The sequence below is a fragment of the Salmo salar genome, chromosome ssa08 (genome assembly GCF_905237065.1).
Source record: "Salmo salar chromosome ssa08, Ssal_v3.1, whole genome shotgun sequence".
Taxonomy (NCBI): domain Eukaryota; kingdom Metazoa; phylum Chordata; class Actinopteri; order Salmoniformes; family Salmonidae; genus Salmo; species Salmo salar.
The window spans coordinates 8,913,374-8,931,310 of NC_059449.1; the positions used below are offsets into that span (position 1 = coordinate 8,913,374).

Genomic DNA, 17,937 nt, shown 5'->3' on the forward strand with positions numbered 1-17,937 from the left:
TTGATGACAGCTTTGCACACTCTCAACCAGCTTCACCTGGAATGCTTTACCAACAGTCTTGAAGGAGTTCCCACATATGCTGCTTTTCCTTCACTCTGCGGTCAAGAAAAACCCTTAAATGAGTAGGTCTGTCCAAACCTTTGAATGGTACTGTACATACACCCACACACACATCAGTACCATGGACCGCCACATCATATTTAGCTTACATTGAGTGGACTAAATTGTTTTGTATTGTTTAGTTGTCACTGTATTAGACTAACCATAGGTGATTAGATGATGTTGAAATGATGCTGGAATAATGGAGGCTGCTCCTGTTTTCTTTGAGACTTGCGGTAACTCTCTGTGGTTCTATATCAATAGTTGTTTATCAGTTCAAAAATGTCAGAAACATTACCTTGCTTGACCATGCTGTAGGTCATGTAACTGTTACATGCAATATTTTTGATGGACTTCACCAGACAGTTTTTGTAGTGAAACAAATGTGTGGTTGAATTTATTCAGTTTTCTCATTGACATTCAATTCAGCATTGAAATAGACCACTATGATGACACCAAATGCGTTTGATGGATCCATTTTGCCTTCTTCTAATGCCCTTTAAGGGGAAAGTAATCCAAAAGTACCAAATTAATCATATTACGTTACTGAGTTTGGGTAATTGTAATGGGAAATATTAATTCTATGTGTCCACATAACTGAGTATGTGACTAGCCTTGTAAAACTGTCGTATTTATAATCTCCTGTTCTGATTATAATTCTGTGTTACAAACCAGTTTGCTTCTGTGTCCTTGTATAAATAAAAGGAGAACTGAAAGTCCTGCCCAAGAACAGGAAACTATAAAGATATGTGCTTATCACCCAATGCTTCAGAATTCAGACTGACTGCGATGTGTAACTCTGTTATTCTCCTGAGCTCAGAAAAATAAAGAATCTTAGTTTGACTTGGAATCCAGCAAATGCTTATTTTATAATATCCACCACATAATCCAAAAGTTACATTACTGAATACAAATTTGAACAAATAACTAACGGATTACACTTAGAAAGTAACCTACCAAACCCTGATGATCAATATCTTTCAAGCTGAGAACAGACTTCTTTACAAAAGAACAGTGTGTAAGCTAGAGTAGAAAACAACAGAATTATTTTATTCCATCTACATCACCTCAATAAGGTAAATATTCAACTGGCCTTGTTCTAGCCCAGGTTTACTGTCTCTCTAAAAACAGGTATTTACTCAAGCCTGTTTCAAATGACAAGTTAAAAAAGGGTTAATGAGAGGTATGTGGTTAATTACCCTCTTACCCCAAGACACTTCACATAACTATAATATGTCAGCTAAGGAATGGTTCCCAGATATCCCCTGTGTACATCTAAAACCACACTTCTAAGATTTCTCCCTATTGTGGACACTCCTATGTCTGATAAGGTTACTCAGAAAAGAGAAGCGCTTGTCATATAGTTTGCACTTGAAGGGCCTCTCCTTGAGGTGAACGATCTGGTGCTTCTTCACATAGTTCAACTCAGCGATGCGCTTGGCTTGTCAGCGTCCATCCTAATACTCGGCCTTCCACGTTGTGACCCAATGACACCCCAGGAAGTAGAAGCAGGAGCTACCACCAATGTGGTTAGTCCTTGAGCTCCCTCCTTGACCTCTAGCCATTGTTTGGGTGTTGTTGGCATTGTGTGCTGTGTTATAGACTAGGTATCTCTTGTGGTGAATGCCCATCCTGACCCTGTCTGTATTGGTGGGGTAACCATGAGGTAGCTGAGGAAGGCTATGTCCAGGTCTTCTATGAACCCAGTCAGCACGAGATCCTGAAGGAGAAGACAGACTTCCTGTTAGACTCCCACCAGGGGGTCGTTCCACCACTCTCTGTGAAGGCTGAATCCCAGGGTGACCTGCTCTGTTCATCATGGATACGGTGGTGTTTGTATCATAGGAACAGGAGGATATATCTCTATCAGCCCCAGGCCCTGCTTCATCCCTGCACTGAACCTGAAGAGAAGGGTCTGGGCTGCAGACTGAATCCCTGACTGGAGCCTCTGTCTCGCTGATGACCAAAGCTGAGGTTGTTCAGTCCACCATGGACTACAGACTTATAACAAAGATTGCACAGAAAAGCATAAAGGTTTATATAAACTATTTGCTGTACACACAAACATGACATACTATAATAAAATGTTAACCACAGCCAAGCCCGTCTCTAACACTGATTCAAGTACCTAATAATATGGAGCCATCTGAGTTTGTTATAAATTAGATCTCGACTCAATGGTACAAAAACAAGTCAGTCAGCACAGATTACATTTTGTATTTCATTTCAAGAGAGAGAAAAAAGAAACCCGCACACTGCTCTTGCTAGTATCACTGTTCTTTATTAAGCTTTACGTATTGGCCTCAAGGCCTTCGTCAGAGATTTGAGTGTTCACAACCTGCACCCTTATGTAGACACTGCTCCACCCACATCCGTTAAATGCATCGAATGGGTTTGGAGTCGAGGGAAAATAAGCAAGTGTTACCAAATATAACAATGTGCGTACATAAATATAATAAAGTGTGTACATAAAACATATTAAACAAGACTGTAAAACCACAATGAGGACATTGATCTATCAAGTTCACAGCACCACATACATGGGCATTTCATCATTAAGACCTTTAGGGAATAATGTCTGCCACAAAATCTAAAGGTAGAAATGTCATGTTTCAGGTCATTAAAATGTACTGCGACTGCATAATCCCTGTCGTTTCTCCTGATTGAACTTTTACGTTCACTAATTCCCTTTGAGGGTACGAGAGGTTTTACCTACATAACACAGCCCATATGGACATTTAATTATAGATAACATGGGTGGTGGAGCGCGTAATATCATTTATTTGGACCCGTTTTCTTGTATGTGGTTGGCAGAAATATTCAAACTTCATCATTTTGTTGCACTGTGTGCAACCTCTGCATTTATAGCTACCATTCGGAAGAGGGCGTAAAAGAACATGGCTCATTTTATTTTGTGGCTGGCAGTTGGCATGGACCAATCTGTCACGTAAATTGCGACCTCTCCTATATACAATAAGTGGTGTGTTCTTAAAATCAGCTGGCAGAGCTGGGTCTGATGATAAAACATGCCAATTTCAACAAAATGGTCATACACTCACATAACATAAAGTACAGTACTTTTATTGCACAAAACAATACATGATCTCGTAGAAAAACTTCTCACTATGCTAACACTTTACATTTTCTGTAAATCTGATACCCTCACTTTGATGAAATGGATTTTAGAACATTACATTACACACAGCTTCACTACTTCCTGTCAAGTAAAGAAGATTTAAGGCATTATCACAGATATGTCATCATATTAGGCAAGAATTAAGAGTTGGCAAAGTGAGTTGGCAAAGTTTTACCATCTCAACATTTGATGTACAGTCACGTTCCCCGTAGTTGTCTGAAGCATGCTATAGAGTTCACAGCTGGCGATGCCTCATCGCGATTGGTTATTCCCCAAAATTTGCAACAATGTCTATGAGCGTCACTAGCTTTCCTTTGCGGTACCTCAAACTGTCATGATTACCAGCTGAGAAACTTTTATGAGTTGATTTTACTCCTGGCTCAGTTTGTCTGAGCAGTGTCTTAACATCATCCTAAAACATACTCTGAGCTGGGAGTTTTTTTCTTCTTCTTAAAACAAGGTTTAACAGGATTCCTAGGACCTTTTCTGAGATGATTTGTGGATACAGGCCCTGATTGGCTGATAGAATCGTCAACAACAAAAAATTGCACATGGTATTCAACCTGTCAGTTGGAGCTGGACCCCGAAAGCCTGTCAGTTGGATCTGAAGCTGGACCCCGAAAGCCTGTCAGTTGGATCTGAAGCTGGACCCCGAAAGCCTGTCAGTTGGATCTGAAACTGGACCCCGAAAGCCTGTCAGTTGGAGCTGGAGTTGGACCCTGAAAGTGACAAACTTCCACAAGTGTGTAGGCTACTTTGTTTTGTCATCAAAACAAAAGGCATACATCACACATCATAATTTTCTGTATCATTCTTGGAATGTTTTCAATAGGTCACCCAAAGATGCAGGACGAGAGGGGTATACTACGAAGCAAGCTAGATCTACTCACGGTTTTCTAAAGCTAGCCAGCATCACTTAGCATCCAATTCAAGCTCATTCATCCGTACTATGACATTGGATATTGCTCATCTGCCTGCCGCTAACTCTAGCAGGTTTGTAACTGCACGTGCATGTTGCTCATGGCTACTCGAACACCAAACTCTTTATTTAGACAATGCTGAAACATCAATCCATGGGGAAGTATGTGCCTAATTTTCATTTAGTGCCGAAATCAAAATTAAAGCAAAGTTATCTTGCCAATTCAATAGGCTAGGGTGTGAAATAGGCTTTTAGAAGTATGGTATTTATTTTATTATTATGGTGTGCTTTGATAGTTGATGTGCTTATACACAAGCATATTTTCCCCCACTCCTATCATAAAATAATTGCATTAAGTCATACAAAGGTTACTGTGCGTGAAGTTTCAAATGCATTTGACGTGATAGGTATTTTAACATTACTATATTTTTTAACACATTTGATTATTCAAATATTTAAATTAGTTGTCTTCCTGAAATGAGGTGGATGATGACGAAATGTTTGTGAAAGGGAGGGTGTCTGATTTCATTGGTCCTCAACTCGCAGCTCAGACACTTCATTTAAGATAAATGTAGTTAGTTTGCCGACAGTGATGGAATTTACGTTTACGAGTGTTTTAACGATGCATCTTTCCAAATAATGTAACATCCGTTTCCCAAAACACCCCGCAGAGAGAATGGTCGCTAAATGCATCGTTGGAGCATGTGTCGATACTGATAGGGCGGGAAGAAAGGAAGCGCTGCGCTCGGATCAGTTTTCTCCATTTCTCCATTCAAATTAGGATTATTTCTCAATACTGATGACGGATCAGCTCCTAGAGAAATTTGACCACCTACGGCTGCAAATATTGACGCGGCTTTTCAAATGCTTACCCAATAAAAATGCATTAAAAATCGCCGATTTGGCACATCATTGCGCACGTTAGGCTACACATCAAGAAATATATTGAGACAAATAGCAAAATAGAACAATTGACTCACAAGAATCTAACAAACCTAAAGCATGTCATTAAGAAATGTATAGTACAATATTATGGGGAATGGGAACGAGAGGGCTACTTACATTGTTGGGAAGGGATCACAAGAGTGATTGAATGAGGGTATAATGCATGAGTTGAGGTGTTCAGAGGCTTGACTTCAGTGCAGGACAGGGGTTGAGGTGTTCACAGGCTTCAGTGCAGGACAGCCTCATCATGGATGGATGGTGTTGGAGAATAGCTCAACTCTTCCACTGAGGGCAGGACAGGATTTGACTAGGAAGACAAAAAACAATAACACAACACACTACACAGTTAAACAAAAGAACTAAGAATGAGTTAGTCCAAGCAAGGAGTAAAATCATTGTGTAATAACAGGATTGTGTTCCTGTGTGATTGACTCTACATACAGTAATGAGAAAATTGATAGGGATACTCAGTGCTTGGAGAGGAAACATTCAATGTGCCAGTGGATGAGCTGGCACATGAGATGTGGCTTCAGTACATGTCAGGAGAGTTGACAATGGTAGTGGTCATCACTTCTTAAATCAGGTAACAGGAGGGGACTTAGATGTAAATACAAATAGCAGATACATTCCATTACAGCTGCGCATTCATAGGTTTGGGCAACGAGTTTCTCCATGAAGTTAAACTCAGACATCTCAGAATTCACAAAGTCAAACAGACTGCGCATCTCGCCCACTTGACACATCAAAGTAGCCCAAGAAACGTTCCTGAATAAAGCCCTGATCATCTACATACCTTACAACTTCAAGCAGACTGGTGGCACCATAGGTCCCAGAGGGGTGTGGCAATTTTTTCCCCCTGAGGCCTAGAGTTTTTCCTTATCTGGTAACCTAACCAGGAAAACTCTGGATCCTATAAGGTATGACGGTGATTAATAAGTGGTAAAAAGGTTTTATGGGCTATGATGGGACCAGTTTTTCCTAATCAGGTCACATACTTTTAAAAACTCCTGGCCCCAGGGAAGTATGTGCCTAATTTTCATTTAGTGCCAAAATCAAAATTAAAGCAAAGTTATCTTGCCAATTCAATAGGCTAGGGTGTGAAATAGGCTTTTACAAGTATTGTCTTTATTTTATTATTATGGTGTGCTTTGATGTGCTTATCAATACACAAGCATATTTTCCCCCATTCCTATCGATAAAATATTTGCATTAAGTCATACAAAGGTTACTGTGCGTGAAGTTTCAAATGCATTTGACGTGACAAACTGCAGCAACCTTATATTTGTTCATATAAATTACACTACCGTTCAAAAGTTTAGGGTCACTTAGAAATGTCCTTGTTTTTGAAAGAAAAGTATATTTTTTGGTCCATTAAAATATCCTCAAATTGATAAGAAATACAGTGTTGACATTGTTAATGACTATTGTAGCTGGAAACGGCAGATTTTTTTATGGAATACCTACATAGGCGTAGAGAGGCCCATTATCAGCAAACGTCACTCCTGTGTTCCAATGGCACGTTGTGTTAGCTAATCCAAGTTTATCATTTTAAAAGGCTATTATGTTAGCACAGCTGAAAACTGTTGTAATGATTAAAAAATGCAACAAAACTTGCTGAGCATCTGGAGCATCAGCATTTGTGGGTTCGATTATAGGCTCAAAATGGCTAGAAACAAAGACCTTTCTCCTGAAACTCATCAGTCTATTCTTGTTCTGAGAAATGAAGGCTATTCCATGCGAGAAATTGCCAAGAAACTGAAGATCTCATACAGCGATGGGTACTACTCCCTTCACAGAACAGCGCAAACTGGCTCTAACCAGAATAGAAAGAGTGGGAGGCCCCGGTGCACAACTGACTAAGAGGACAAGTACATTAGAGTGTCTAATTTCAACTGCCAGATTCATTATATAGTACCCGCAAAACACCAGTCTCAACGTCAACAGTGATTAGGCGACCCTGGGATGCTGGCTGTTATGGGTGTAAGATGGCACAGTGATGCCATCTGTTGGTAAATGTTAATTACTGCAACTCCAGTGTTTTTACCGGTGTGCTTGAAATACCCGGATGTATTGCAATATACTGAACAAGACTGGTTACTCGCATCAATGCCTCTGTCTCGTCATTTAACATTCAAACATGGTGTCAGAGTCGGATAACTAACCATGCTTTCCGCAAATTAGAGCCACCTGTTCTGGTTTACCCACCGAAAAATGCTTATTTGAGTAAAACCTCGCCGGACGCCGGGAATTGTCCTTAGCTAGAGTGAGTTTGCTAGTTAGCTTCAGTGTTGTTAGCACCGGTTAGACATGGCAGCGAACATTACTCCTCCCGCCGTTATGAAGCTTAGCGGAGACTGGAGCACAAACTGGGATACGTTTAGAGGTGAATGGGAGGACTATGCACTAGCAACGGGACTTCAGGAAAAGGACGATGAGGTAGTGGCTGCCACTTTGAGGACTATAATGGGAACAGAATGCCGACACGTATACAAACACAACTTGAACCTAACAGCAGCTCAGCAAGGTAACGCTACAGCTATTCTTGATGCTCTTGAACATTACTTCAAGCCAGCAAAGAACGTTATCTACGAGCGTTATGTTTTCGGTTGTTGCAAACAGGAGGACGGGGAGTCCATTGACAGCTTTGTCACTAGGCTAAGGGAAAAGGCAGCTACATGTGACTATGGTGCTTTAAGGGATGAACTGATCAGAGATAAGCTGGTGCTTGGCATAACTGATGAGGGCACCCGCAGACGTTTGCTGAGAGAACGTGACCTGACGCTGGTCTTGGCAGTGGAGACATGCCGTGCAGCAGAGCTTACTGATATACGGATAAGGTCCATGGAACTAGAAAGACAACATATGGACAATGTCAATGCTACATTCAGGCAGCCAGTAAAGAAATTCCCCTTTGCCACAGCTAATGCTAATACTACAGCCAACTCTGCAGTAGACAACCCCAATACATGCCGATAGTGGCATTTCTCATGGACGAGGAAAAGAATACTGCCCAGCCTATGGAAAAATATGCAAATCCTGTGGTACAGCTAATCACTTCGCAAGGGTCTGCATGAAAAGCAAGAGAAAGGAGGGTAAAGTGCACTCCATTGAAACAAACACAGATGAAGGGAACAACAGCACAGAGGATGTATATGCTAGCGAGTGCATAGGGGCAGTGAGAGCAAAAGGACAAAAGTGGTTTGTCACTTTGCTACTTAATAATAAACCACAGCAATGCCAGCTAGATTCAGGGGCCACATGTAACGTTATGAGCCTTAAAGACAAAAGGAGGCTCGCGCCCAGAGACAAACTCACACAGAGTAGCACCAAGCTGAAACTGTATTCAGGACAGTTCATGACCTCTTTAGGCCTGTTTGTGACAGTGTGTTTTACGTGGCCAGAAACACACCCTTGAGTTTGAAATAGTTGAGGCTAGTCAACAGCCATTACTGTCAGGTTCTACATGCGAGCGCCTTGGACTTATTAACTTCACCATCCCAGCTGATCTTAACATTATAGACAATGTCCAGGCTGGGCCCCTGAGCAAGGAGACACTCCTAAGCAAGTACCATGATGTCTTCAACGCACCGGTCGAGTCAGTTCCCGGCGAAGTCCACTTTGAGTTGGACGCAGCAATCCAGCCTGTCCAGTGTGCACCCCGCAATGTACCAGTGGCCATGAAAGCAGCTACAAAGGCTCAGCTTGACAAATACGAAGCAGATGGCCACATCATATCCGTCACCGAGCCTACAGACTGGATAAGTAATATGGTCATCGTCAAGAAACCAGACAAGCTACGAATATGCATTGATCCTAAACACCTCAACCGGGCTCTGAGACGCTCACATTACATTATGCCCACGTTGGAGGATGTTCTTTACAAGCTCCCAAAGGCCAGAGTCTTCACGCTCGTGGACGCCAGAGATGCCTTCCTGCAGTGCAAGCTCGACGAGCCCAGCAGCTACATGACCACCTTTTGGACACCCTGGGGCAGGAAGAGGTGGTTGAAGCTCCCGTTTGGTGTCTCCGTGGCTCCAGAGGTGTATCAGCGGAAACAGCACGAGCTGTTGATGGGACTCAGTGGCGTGGAACCCATAGCAGATGACATCCTCGTAGTGGGCTGTGGAGACAGTGATGAGGAGGCAGAATGTGACCATGGCGCCAAGCTGCTGGCCCTGATGGTCAGATGCAGACAGGTCAAGCTAAGGCTAAGCATAAAAAAGCTTCAGTTTAAAGTGCCAGAGGTCCGCTTTCATGGGCACATCTTGTCCTCCACCGGATTGAAGGCAGATCCAGAAAAAGTGAAGGCTGTCTTGGAAATGCCCCACCCATCTGACGTGAAGGCAGTGCAGCGCTTCGTCGGATTCGTCACCTACCTGGCCAAGTTCCTACCGCGGCTCTCTGAAGTGTGTGAGCCACTAAGGAGGCTCATGGACAAGGACACCATCTGGCATTGGCTCCCAAAACATGACGCAGCGGTGAGAGAAATAAAACAACTGGTCACCCAGACACCTATACTGCAATACTACGATGTGTCAAAACCTGTCACGATTCAGAGTGACTCAAGCCAGTATGGACTTGGCTGTTGCCTCATGCAGTAGGGCCAGCCTGTGGCATTCGCCTCTAGGGCACTCACTCCAACAGAGCAGAACTATGCCCAGATAGAGAAGGAGTGCCTCAGCATTGTGTTTGCATGCCAACTCTTCCACCACTACATGTACGGGTGCGACAATTACCGCAGAGGCAGATCACAAGCCCCTTATTGCTATATTCAGCAAGCCTCTCCTGAATGCCCCGAAACGACTGCAGAGCATGCTACTGGCCCTACAAAACTACAACCTCAAGGTGGTGTATAAGCCAGGGCCAGAGATGTATGTGAGTGACACGCTCAGCAGGGCTACTGCATCAGGCACTCACACACGCTCCATGCATGAACGACACGCAGTGTGCAGCTTACAAACAGAGCAAGTGGATGTTGAACACATCAACCAGGCTGACTACCTCAATGTTACGGACCAGCGCCTTATACAAATCAGACAGCACACAGACAGGGACGAGCAACTCCAGGCATTGAGGTCTGTGATTCTGATGGGATGGCCCGACTGCAAGGAAGAAACTGCTTTAGCCGTCAGAGATTATTGGCCAGTCAAAGAGGAGCTCAGTGTCCAAAACGGAGTAATATTCAAGGGTCAGAGAGTCGTTATTCCCCGCTCTCTGCGCCCTGAGATGTTGGCGCGCGTGTACTCAAGTCACATAGGAGGTGAGGCCTGTTACAGACAAGCACGTGACACACTGTATTGGCCAGGAATGCAGAGTGAAATCAAAGACTGTCAGTAAATGCACAATCTGCAATGAATATGCCACTGAGCAAGGAGAGAGACGATGATGTCCCACGAGCTACCGATGCGCCCCTGGCAGATAGTAAGTCTAGATCTCTTCCAGCACAGTGGCAAAGACTTTCTGCTGGTAGTCGATCATTACTCAGACTTCTGGGAGATTGACCTCCTCCCCGTCCTCTCAGCAGAGACAACAATCAAACGCTGTAAGGCTCAGTTTGCCCGCTATGGCCAGCCAGATAGGGTAATTTCAGACAATGGACCCCAATTCTCCGGAGTTGAGTTCTGAAAATTTGCTGCAGATTGGGAATTCGAGCACGTCACTTCATCACCACGACACCCAAAACCTAATGGGAAGGCGGAGTCCGCAGTCAAAATCGCAAAGAACCTCTGCAAAAAAGCTCTGCGAGAGGGCAAAGATGCCTGGAAAGCAATCCTGCAGTGGCGCAATACCCCGACAGAAGGCATGGATAGCAGCCCGGCCCAGCGCCTCATGGCACGGCGCTTAAAAGCAGCTCTTCCAGTAGCCAGCAATCTCCTGGAGCCATGTGTGGTGACAGACGTGCTGGTGAAGCTACGTCACAGAAGACAGGTCTCCAAGTTCATCTATGACAAATCAGCAAAAGACTTACCTGAGCTCAGGGTGGGTGAAACGGTGCGGATGAAGCCACTACCAGGGGACCGGACTGGCCTCTGGAGACTCGGATCCTGTGTACAGAAAGTGGCACCACGCTTCTACTTGGTCGAGGTGAATGGATCACGGTACCGTCGTAACAGGGTTGACCTTCGGATTGCTGAGCCAGCACCTACTCAGAACCCTGATGGTCAAAGGGGTCGCATGACAAAAGACAGAACCCCAGCAAGTCACATGGGGCCTGAGGCACTGGGCGAAGAGCCAGGGGATCACAGGTCGGCCGCTCCCTCGCCCATCAATACTCCCCTTAGACAGTCAGGTGACACGCCTGTGCGGGAACCCGCAGTCCTCGCAGACAAGCCCCCTGTCTTTTCACGCTGTGGGCGTCTGTCCCAGCCACCAAAAAGACTTAATCTGTAGGTTTCCCATTAGGGATTGTTGACAGACAGAGATAAAAGTGAAGAGTATCAAAATGTGTTAAGTTGTTACCTGAAAAAAAAAAAAAAAAATGTTGGAAATTATTACTAGGTTTGTTTTGTTAGTGAATTGACAGCTCCTGTCCAATTTTATAAAAGGAAAGATGTTATGGGTGTAAGATGGCACAGTGATGCCATCTGTTGGTAAATGTTAATTACTGCAACTCCAGTGTTTTTACCGGTGTGCTTGAAATACCCGGATGTATTGCAATATACTGAACAAGACTGGTTACTCGCATCAATGCCTCTGTCTCGTCATTTAACATTCAAACACTGGCCTTCTTTCAAAAACAAGGACATTTCTAAGTCTCCCCGAACTTCTGAACAGTAGTGTATATTTAGACTAGATTAAGAGGGGGATTTCCTCTACCCAGACACAACCACTGATTGACAATAGAACTCACAGGGCCTATGCAACTGTAGGCGAATTAATGTGTTATTAGGCATGTCATCACTATCATCCCATACAGCATGTCCGATCTCTGTTTAGGTGTAGCCTAGGCTGCTGCAACATTTATGTAATGAGTTTTTACTTGTCTGTCTGGAGTGATTGTGTTATCACCTTTGCTAATTAAATACAGAAGGAAAGTGGAAAGCCTACTTGAGCGAGCATAAAACAAATGCGCCGCGTCAACCTCTCTTTAATCTCACTTTTAATGGATTATGCGATGGAAGCTATCAACATATTCTGAATTGATTACGACATCTCAGAAAAGACAGTCGAAAGTTCCATATGTGAAGCAGTAGTTGCTCTTATTAGCAGAACTTTACCTCTCTTCATGTTCTCTAAACTGCAGTGATGTCGATAAACCGCTTGATAACGTCCCTGTTTCTTCTTACTTTCTCGTTGTGTTGCGCAGTTTGAATACCAAACCTACGTCCATTACATAATCGATGCGGCTTTTTCCCAGAAGCTTACATCTGATGTGGGCATGTATATGCTCCCTGCTTTGCTTATGCCGCTGAAAGATTGATAAGATAGGGTGCAGGCTGTTAGCCAGTTTAGTGGAGTCTGCCACTAGCACAGTCTGTGTAGTCAGATCAGCTATCCCCATTGAGCCCGTGTCTGTGCCTCGATCGAGGCTGGGCAAAACTAAACATGGCGGTGTTCGCTTTAGTAATCTCACTGGAATAAAAACCTCCTCCATTCCTCCCATTATTGAAAGATGTGATCTCACATCTCAAAATAGGGCTACTTAATTTTAGATCCCTCACTTCCAAGGCAATTATAGTCAATGAACTAATCACTGATCATAATCTTGATGTGATTGGCCTGACTGAAACATTGCTTAAACCTGATTAATTTACTGTGTTAATGCGCATCCCGGAAAGGTGGTGTTGCTAACATTTACAATACCAAATTTCAATTGACAAAAATTGAGCTTCTAGTCATGAAATCTATGCAGCCTACTCAATCACGTTTATAAAGCTACTGTTTACAGGCCTCCTGGGCCGTATACAGTGTTCCCTGAATTCCTATCTAACCTTGTAGTCATGGCAGATAATATTCACATTTTTGGTGACTTTAATATTCACATGGAAAAGTCCACAGACCCACTCCAAAAGGCTTTCGGAGCCATCATCGACTCAGTGGGTTTTGTCCAACATGTCTCTGGACCTACCCACTGCCACAGTCATACTCTGGACCTAGTTTTGTGCCGTGGAATAAATATTGTGGATCTTAATGTTTTTCCTCATAATCCTGGACTATCGGACCACTATTGTATTACGTTTGCAATCGCAACAAATAATCTGCTCAGACCCCAACCAAGGATCATCAAAAGCAGTGCTATAAATTCTCGGATAACCCAAAGTATCCTAGATGCCCTTCCAGACTCCCTCCACCTACCCAAGGATGTCAGAGTATAACAATCAGTTAACCACCTAACTGAGGAACTTAATTTAACCTTGCGTAATACCCTAGATGCAGTCGCACCCCTAAAAACAAAAAACATTTGTCATAAGAAACTAGCTACCTGGTATACAGAAAATACCTGAGCCCTGAAGCAAGCTTCCAGAAAATTGGAACGGAAATGGCGCTACACCAAACTGGAAGTCTTTCAATTAGCCTGGAAAGACAGTACCGTGCAGTTTCGAAGAGCCCTCACTGCTGCTCACGATCATCCTATTTTTCCAACTTAATTGAGGAGAATAAGAACAATCGAAAATTTATTTTTGATACTAGGTCCCAAGAAACAAAGAGATCTTCTGTTGGATCTGACAATTAATCTTGATGGTTGTACAATAGTCTCAAATAAAACTGTGAAGGACCTCGGCGTTACTCTGGACCCTGATCTCTCTTTTGACAAACATATCAAGACTGTTTAAAGGACATCTTTTTCCATCTACTTAACATTGCAAAAATCTGAAACTTTCTGTCCAAAAATGATGCAGAAAAATGTATCCATGTGTTTGTCACTTCTAGATTAGACTACTGCAATGCTCTCCTTCCCGGCTACCCGGATAAAGCACAAAATAAAACTTCAGTTAGTGCTAAACACGGCTGCTAGAATCTTGACTAGAACCAAAACATTTGATCATATTACTCCAGTGCTAGCCTCTCTACACTGGCTTCCTGTAAAGGCTAGGGCTGATTAAGGTTTTACTGCTAACCTTCAAAGCATTACATGGGCTTGCTCCTATCTTTCTTTCCGATTTGGTCCTGCCATACATACCTACGTTCACTAAGGTCACAAGACACAGGCCTCCTTATTGTCCCTAGAATTTCTAAGCAAACAGCTGGAGGCAGGGCTTTCTCCTATAGAGCTCCATTTTTATGGAATGGTCTGCCTATCCATGTGAGAGACGCAGGCTCGGTCTCAACCTTTAAGTCTTTATTGAAGACTCATCTCTTCAGTAGGTCCTATCATTGAGTGTAGTCTCGCCCAGGGGTGTGAAGGTGAACGGAAAGGCACGGGAGCAACGAACCGCCCTTGCTGTTTCTGCCTGGCTGGTTCCCCTCTCTCCACTGGGATTCTCTGCCTCGAACCCTATTACGGGGGCTGAGTCACTGGCTTACTGGTGCTCTACCATGCCGTCCCTAGGAGGGGTGCGTCATTTGAGTGGGTTGAGTCTCTGATGTGATCTTCCTGTCCGGGTTGATGCCCCCCTCAGGTTCGTGCCGTGGGGCAGATCTTTGTGGGCTATACTGGGCCTTGTCTCAGGGTAGTAAATTGGTGGTTGAAGATATCCCTCTAGGGGTGTCGGGGCTGTGCTTTGGCAAAGTGGGTGGGGTTATATCCTGCCAGGTTGGCCCTGTCCGGGGGTGTAGTCGGACGAGGCCACAGTGTCTCCCGACCCCTCCCGTCTCAGCCTCTAGTATTTATGCTGCAATAGTTTGTGTCGGGGGGGCTAGGGTCAGTCTGTTATATCTGGAGTATTTCTCTTGTCTTATCCAGTGTCCTGTGAATTTAAGTATGCTCCCTCTAATTCTCTCTCTTTCTCTTCTCTCAGAGGACCTGAGCCCAAGGACCATGCCTCAGGACTACCTGGACAGATGACTTCTTGCTGTCCCCAGTCCACCTGGTCATGCTGCTGCTCCAGTTTCAACTGTTCTGCCTGTGACTATGGAACCCTGACCTGTTCACCGGACATGCCAACTAGTCCCGGACGTGCTGTTTTCGACTCTCTCTACCGCACCTGCTGTCTCCAACTCTGAATGCTCTGCTTTGAAAAGCCAACTGACATTTACTTCTGAGGCGCTGACCTGTTGCACCCTCTACAACCACTGTGATTATTATTTGACCCTGCTGGTCATCTATGAACATTTGAACATCTTGGCCATGTACTGTTATAATCTCCACCCGGCGCAGCCAGAAGAGGACTGGCCACCCCTCAGAGCCTGGTTCCTCTCTAGGTTTCTTCCTAGGTTCCTGCCTTTCCAGGGAGTTTTTCCTAGCCCCCTTGCTTCTACATCTGCATTGCTTGCTGTTTGGAGTTTTAGGCTGGGTTTCTGTATAGCTCTTTGTGACATCGGCTGATGTAAAAAGGGCTTTATAAATACATTTGATTGATGTTCTTCAGGTCACTGTACCCCCTTTCGCACAAGGCTCTGACTTTCCAAAAAGCAGGCAAGGCCAGCAATACAGGTGGCTTGATGGAAGGCTCCCTGTTAACCAGCTACACTTTTGATACCAATTGGTATTGAACACCCTCACCTTTTCATCCTTCTTCATGAAACTGTTCTCAGCAGAGGTCGACCCTTTGTTTTAATTCGCACCTTTCTGTGTACCCCAGAGAATGAAAATGGTTCTTCAACAAAAAGTCCACAACATTTTCGGTAGTGTTAGCCATTCTGCTGGCTAAAACTGCATGATTGCGCTGGTAGATAGCTAGCTACTGCTACTTGATTCTGAAGTTAGTTTGATATTATTCAATTCAAATTCATTTTTTCAAATTACAGGAGGAGGTGGTAGATTTTAAATAGTTTTCTTGGTTTTAGAACTGTATTTTTGTCCAGTTAATGCAAGTTATTTCAATTGGCCTTGCTATCACTTTTTACTCTCAATCTCTATCCAATAATGTCACCAAGTTTCTCGACACACAGAACCCCCCAGAATGCTCTGCAGCATAACCCCAATACAACACACTAGGTTCATTCTCTGATCATAATCCTATGATTGGATGGATAAGATGTCAGTTCATACTGCAAAATCTTTGATTGGTTGGAGGTCATCCCCCGGAAGTGGTCATAATTACCATGTAGGTCTATGGAAGGGGGGTATTGAAGTCAATCTAGCCAGAGAAAAACGGAAACTAGCTGTCCTCCGGCTACACCATGGTGCTTCCCCAGAAAGTGCTGTTGAAGTTACTATAGACCTTCATTGCAAAACAGTGTTTTTTAATCAATTATTTGATGACATATGAATATATTTAGTATAGTTTTAACTGAAAAAAATTACTTTTTAATGTTTCACTTTTTATTTTTATGAAATTTCACTGAGGAGGATGGTCCTCCCCTTCCTCCTCAGAGGAGCCTCCACTGCTGCATATACTGGTAAAATTATTTGATAACTGGTTAGATGGTGTTATGTTTTTCTAAAACTTTGGTCTACATTAATGTGAAAGTCAGTAAAATAATACTGAGTAAAAGTCAAAGTATTTGGTTTTAAATATACTTAAGTATCAAAAGTAAATGTAATTGCTAAAATATACTTAAGTATCAAAGTAAAAGTATAAATAATTTCAAATTCCTTATATTAAGCAAACCAGATTGCACATTTTTCTTGTTTTTAAAATTTACGGGTAGCCAGGGGCACTCTCTATAAGACATAATTCACAAAGCATTCGCGTTTAGTGAGTCCACCAGATCAGAGGCAGTAGGGATGACCAGGGATGCTCTCTTGATAAGTGTGTGAATTGGACCATTTTACTGTCCTGCTAAGCCTTCAAAATGTAACGAGTACTTTTGGGTGTTAGTGAAGATGTTTGGAGTAAAAAGTACATTCTTTTCTTTAGGAATATAGTGAAGTAAAAGTTGTAAAAAAATGTAAAGTAAAGATACCCCAAAAACTGCCTAAGTAGTACTTTAAAGTATTTTTACTTAACTTTTTAGTGACGGGGCAGTATTCGGAAATTCATATGAAATTAAACTGCCTGCTACTCGGGCCCAGAAGGTAGGATATGCATATTATTAGATGATTAGAAAACACTCTGAAGTTTCTAAAACTGTTTGAATGATGTCTGTGAATATAACAGAACTCATATGGCAGGCAAAAACCTGAGAAAAATTCAACCAGGAAGTGTGGAAATCTGAGGTTTGTAGTTTTTCAAGTGATTCCCTATCCAGTATACAGTGACTTTAGTGTTCATTTTGCACTTCCTAAGGCTTCCACTAGATGTCAACAGTCTTTAGGACGTTGTTTCATGCTTCTACTGTGAATGGGGAGAGAATAAGAGCTCCTGGAAGTAGATGAGTGAGAAAATGACATGAGCTCAGTGGCACGCGCTCCCGTGAGAGTTAGCTGTGTTCCTTTTCTTTTTTGAAGACAAAGGAATCGTCCGGTTGGAATATTATGGAAGATTTATGATAAAAACATCCTAAAGATTGATTCTACACATCGTTTGACATTCTATACATCGTCTGTACTTAACTGCGCAAGCACAATGCATTTGGAGTACTCTACCGAACGCGCAAACAAAAAGGAGGTATTTGGACATATACAGTGGGGAGAACAAGTATTTGATACACTGCCGATTTTGCAGGTTTTCCTACTTACAAAGCATGTAGTGGTCTGTAATTTTTATCATAGGTACACTTCAACTGTGAGAGACGGAATCTAAAACAAAAATCCAGAAAATCACATTGTATGATTTTTAAGTAAATAATGAGCATTTTATTGCATGACATAAGTATTTGATACATCAGAAAAGCAGAACTTAATATTTGGTAC

The 17,937-nt window shown here is 43.0% G+C and overlaps 2 protein-coding genes and 1 non-coding gene across 6 annotated transcripts in view; 1 reads left to right on the forward strand and 2 right to left on the reverse strand.

Moving 5' to 3' along the window:
- LOC106610073 (zinc finger protein 214) overlaps positions 1–17,937 on the forward strand; it is an 844,054-nt gene that overhangs the window by 565,577 nt on the left and 260,540 nt on the right. The window lies entirely within an intron of this gene.
- LOC106610081 (zinc finger and SCAN domain-containing protein 2) overlaps positions 1–17,937 on the reverse strand; it is a 482,712-nt gene that overhangs the window by 60,172 nt on the left and 404,603 nt on the right. The gene's annotated exons all lie outside the window — the stretch shown is intronic.
- LOC106610129 (uncharacterized) lies at positions 3,165–12,619 on the reverse strand. Its single transcript, XR_001329850.2, has 3 exons — positions 12,317–12,619; positions 5,217–5,406; positions 3,165–3,913 (listed from the first exon to the last, which is right to left on the reverse strand). It is a non-coding gene; the product is annotated as an uncharacterized protein (transcript).